We start from the raw sequence: 5,608 nt of genomic DNA on the forward strand, positions 1-5,608 counted from the left end.
TGTACCTGGGATGGTTTGCACGCTGGCACTCAATGCACTGAGCCACACCAACCAGGGCCTCATTTTTCTTATCAGTTAATTTGCTACCCAGTTAATTCCAGTGCTGTTGTCAAACTCTGTGAGACCACAGGATGAAGATTCTTAGAAAGTATTAAAAAAGGATATAAAGGGGGAATGGAGATGGTGGCCAAGTAGGTGGAAGCTGAGTCCACTTGCTCTTGCACCCAACTCAGACACCTGGCTGCTCTTCTGGAAAATAAACTGAACATTTAATGGAATCTTAGCTGATATGAAGTTTGGAAGCCAAGGAATGCAGAAGACTCTTCACAATGTGTGGTAAGGAGATTTTATAGGTGGAAGGGGAAGAATCCTATGCGTGGTGCCTGCAGCCATGGAGAGCCTGGTCAGAGATGGCAGCTTTGTGGCTCCCTCCCCTCCCAGGGCAGGGAACCCCAGACCTAGGCTGGGAGTGACTTAAATATACAAAGTCAGGGACTCACGCTACACGCACACACACACGCACACACACAGCAGGCAACACACCTGTAGCTACAGCAGCAAACACCAACTGGGAGAGTGCCAAAGAGTGAGATGGCCTCTATCTGCACCTGGGTCAGGTGGAGGAGGCTGTCCACATCCAGCCATGCCTGTGAGAGCGTATCAGCTTTTTAGAGAGGTGGTGGGTACAGAAATCTGGACAGTGACTCAGTGCTTTAGTGGAAGTGCCCAGAGACTTTTTAAAAGGGTAGCTGATGAGTTCTCCACAGGGACCCTGCACGGAGCTGCCCTGTCATCAAGGGGAAAGGACTGAGGGTGCAGTTTGCTCTCACTCAGTGCAGCTGGGCAGATTGATCAGAAAGCTGCCAAGTGAGGGGATTTCTCGGCTTTTAAAAAAATTAGTTGTAAGGTGCATCTACAGTTGAGAACCACACTGCTCAGAAAGGTCAGTGACCCAACATTATAACAGTCAATCCAGCTTTCTCATAGACTGGTTCTGGCAGACATCAAGAGTGTTCAATGAATAAGAGGGAACAGGAGTTAAGAAACACCATAGAAATGTCATTTGTTCAATCTGATTTTAGCAGTGCATGCAAATGAGCAGCAGTGACAGAAGTAAATTATTAGAGCTAAAGAAGTAACAAGAACAAGAAGAACACAGATCCCACTTTGAGGTAAAAATCCATAAAAACAGACATTTTAAGTCCTTATATACCTATCCACCCATCTACCCATCCATCTGTCCATAAATCGAGAATTTACTAAGCATCTACTATGAGTCGGGCTCTACTCTAGGTACTAGGAATATAGCAGTGAACAAGCCACATACAGACTTTAGAGTCATGGAAATTTCATTTGAGTTGTGGGTGTACAGACATAATTCTGACAGTGTCCTGAGGACCTTGAATATTTCCCAAAAGGCTGCATTAGCAAGGCTTAACCACAGTCTGACTGAAGCCTTGGAGGAAAGCCCTGTAATCCTCTCTAGAACATGGAACAATATGGTGAGGAGCTGTACCAAGACCATTTCTTGTCTGCCTCCCTGTCTTGTGGGAGGCTGCCATGAGGCAGTATTTTTGGTTCATGGGCTGGTGCTCAATCCACTGAGCCACCCCAGCCAGGACCATGAGGTACTTTTTCAGGTACCTTCTTGGTTCTGGTGAGGTATAATGCTTTCCACCATTGTGCATTCTCTTTCCCCCTCAGTATAGCTGCAGTACAAAGGGCTTGACTGTAATTTAGAGTTGGCTCCTCCACAACAGAGCAACCCACAGAGACATCGGATGCTGATACGATGAGCATTTTGCTTTTGCTGCCCATGTAAGTAATAAACTGTATTCATTTGAGCTTGTGTGCTTCTTAGCCAACTCTATGGAGGTGTAGTCAACCAACCTAGCAGCTGCCAATGCACTACTGCTTAGGGGCTGTTTGACCGCTTGATAGTAGAGACAGACCCATACCAATTAGACAGAAAAACAAAATTATCATAAATTTTGATAAATACAGTGAATCCTAAAATGTTAGCTGTATGTAAGCTATAAATCTCCTGAACTTTGGGGAGTAGGGAAAGGCCTTACATATAGATGAATTTCAATTAAGAAATGTAGAAAACTGAGAAAAACGCAATATCATCATTAGACAAATACCACAATAATAATTGTTGTGGACAAAATAGATGCTAAAATCAGTGGGTAAAAGTTTTAGAGCAAATGGGATATTTGTGTAGTCTCAAAGAATCTCCCCCAAGATATTTATTAATTACAAGGGAAAAATAACTTTACAGTGGAAAACCCAGTGCCCTCTGTTTGAGAGGCGATAAATGGCGGTTGGGTAATGAAAGGAACCCTGGCCTAGGTGGGTCTGCTGGGTCTATACACTTAGCTGATGGTCATGTTCCTAGTTGCAGGTGTGTAATTGGATTGGAAAAATGTAGCAGTTGGCTGAACCCTCACATATGAGGAGGGACCGCAAAAAACTGGAATTATCTTTTGGAGGGCGGGCCCCTAGTAATAGAGTCTTCTCCTGCTAAGTGAGTGTTCCAGGAACCCATCTGTATCCGTGTACCAGCTGGCAGTGTTGCAAGAGGCTGTGCTCAGCTTCAGTGAAGTTTTCTTGAAAACTCAATGTGTTTACCCATTTCATAATGGGGAATTTATGAGCTCCCCTGCCCCTGCCACACTGCACTGGGTGTTCACCAGTTTTTGACCAAAAATGGCATGACCCCCATGCCCCACCCACCCTATTCACCTGATCTCATCATGAGCGATGCTTTTTTTGTTTCCCCAGATGAAAAAAGGGAAACGTTTTGCTGATGTGGAAGAGGTGAAACAAAAAACGGTATAGGCACTAAAAGACATCAGAATCGATGAGTTCAAAAACTGTTTTGAGCAGTGGGAAAAAGCATCTTGATGGGTGTATTGCATCAAAGGGAGAGTATTTGAAGGGTGACTGCAGTTTAAACATGAAAGAATAAGTAAACAGTTTTTATAAATTCCATTTTGGGGGGTCTTCATCTTGAAGGTTCCTTGACTAATAGAATAAGAGCTACTGTAGTAGGAAAGCCCAAGTACAAACTTCAGAAACTTCTCACACCTACCTACCAAAATAGTAACTAAATAAAATTTAAAAACTGTATTTTTTCCTAGAAAAATTGCAGAATTAAGTACTCTTCAACATTTATACATTGCTTCTTGGACTTTTGGCTAAGTTCAGCTGTCAAAGACTTAGTGCAGTGCCCATCAGGAACCTGTATTTTTCTTTCTAAATAATTTTATCTATCTATCTATCTATCTATTTATTTATTTATTATTGTTGATCAAGTACAGTTGTTTCCATTTACCCACCACATTCTCCCCACCCCACCCATCCCCACTTCCCACCTTCTATCCTACCCACTATTGGTGTTGTCCATGTGTCCTTTATACATGTTGCTGAAAAATCCTCTCCTTTTCCCACACTTTATCCCCTCCCACCTCCCCTCTTGTTACTGTCAGTTTTTTAATATATTTTATTGATTATACCATTACAGTTGTTCTATTCCCCCCTTCATTCCCCTCCACCCGCACACTCCCTCCCCCACCAGTCTCCCCCCTTAGTTTATAACCATGTGTCTCAAGTTCTTTAGATTCTATGTTTCCCCCACTATTCTTGCCCTCCCCCCTACCTATTTTCTACCTACTGTCTATGCTGTTTTCTGTACCTTCTCCCCCCTTCTCCTCCTCCCACTCCCCTGTTGCTAACCCTCCATGTGTTCTTCATTTCTATGGTTCCACTCCTGATCTAGCTGTCCTCTTGGTTTGCTTTTGTTTTAGGTGTGGTTGTTAATAACTGTGAGTTTGCTGTCCTTTCACTGTTCATATTTTGTATCTTCTTTTTCTTAGATAAGTCCCTTTAACATTTCATATAATAAGGGCTTGGTGATGATGAATTCCTTGAACTTGACCTTCTCTGAGAAGCACTTTATCTGTCCTTCCATTCTAAATGAAAGTTTTTATGGATAAAGCAATCTTGGCTGTAGGTCTTTGGATTTCATGACTTGGAATACTTCTTTCCAGCCCCTTCTTGCCCGTAAGGTCTCTTTTGAGAAATCCACTGACAGTCTGATGGGAACTCCTTTGTAGGTGACTATCCCCTTATCTCTTGCTGCTTCTAGGATTCACTCCTTCATTTGAATCTTGGGTAATGTAATGATGATGTGCCTTGGTGTGTTCCTTCTTGGGTCCAACTTCTTTGGCACTCTCTGAGCTTCCTGGATTTCCTGGAAGTGTATTTCCTTTGCCAGACTGGGGAAGTTCTCCTTTATTATTTGTTGAAATAAGTTTTCCACTGGTGGCTGTTTCTTTCCCCCTTCTGGTACCCCTATAATCCGGATGTTGGAACGTTTAAAGATGTCCTGGAGGTTCCTAAGCCTCTCCTCATTTTTTTGAATTCTTGTTTCTTCCTTCTTTTCTGGTCGGATGTTTTGTTCTTCCTTCTGGTCCATTCTATTGATTTGAGTCCCAGCTTCCTTTCCATTAGTATTGGTTTCCTGTGCATTTCCCTTCATTTCAATTAGTTTAGCCTTCATTTTTTCCTCTAATTTGTGACTAAAATCAACCAGTTCTGTGAGCATCCTGATCACCAGTGTTTTGAACTGTGCATCTGAGAGCCTGGCAATCTGTTGGTCACTTAGTTATTGGCTCTGGGACTTTGAGTTCTTCTTTAGCCATCTTTTGGGCTGTTCATGCCTGTTATGTAGCAGGATCGGAGTTCTAGGTGTTCACCAGAGCAGGACAACTCAGTCACTGGGTTGTGACGCTGTATGTGGAGGTGGGGGTCAAAGAGGAGCAATGGCGTCCCATCTGCCGCCTCCCGCCTCTGTTGCCACAGGTGCTGCAGCTGCCACTGTCACTGGGGTGACGCGTCACCAGGGCCCGCGTGTTTCGTCCCACTGCACGTGAGTGTGCCACCGCCATCAGCCCTCCACCACTGGGTTTGCCCCCTGGGGCCTGTGTGGTCCATCTCACTGTGCGCGAATGTGCGACCACAGTCAGTCTGCCCCACACCCTGACTGGGTCCGGGCTACCTGCGCGCCTAGGTATGGGGATCTTTCCTGCCTGGCCCTGCTCCGCTGCTGGCTCCACCCCTCTTACCGTCCCAGTTGAATGGTTCCTTGGTGTCGGACTTGTGTATAATTCAATTTTCTGTTCTTTGGCTGTGTCTTTGTTCTCCAAACCTTTGTTGTATTCAAACTTGGTTGTGGGAGAAGGCACAGTGCTTCCACCTATGCCTCCATCTTGGCGGAAGTCCCACTGTCAGTTTGTTTTTAGTTTCACTGTTTCTGGTTATATTTTGCAAGCTGCTTTGTTTTGTTGATTAGGTCCCACTTAAAGGTGAGATCATACGGTATTTGTCTTTCACCACCTGGCTTATTTCACTTAGCATAATGCTCTCCAGTTCCATCCACGCTGCTGGAAAGGATGTGAGCTGCTTCTTTCTGTCTGCTGCACAGTATTCAATTGGCTAAATGTAGCACAGTACCACAGTTTTTTGATCTAGTCATTTACTGATCGGCACCTAGGTTCCTTCCAGCACTTGGCTATTGTAAATTGTGCTGCTATGAACATTGGGG

This window comes from Sturnira hondurensis, unplaced genomic scaffold (genome assembly GCF_014824575.4).
Source record: "Sturnira hondurensis isolate 20B ecotype Veracruz unplaced genomic scaffold, ASM1482457v3 Scaffold0008671, whole genome shotgun sequence".
Taxonomy (NCBI): domain Eukaryota; kingdom Metazoa; phylum Chordata; class Mammalia; order Chiroptera; family Phyllostomidae; genus Sturnira; species Sturnira hondurensis.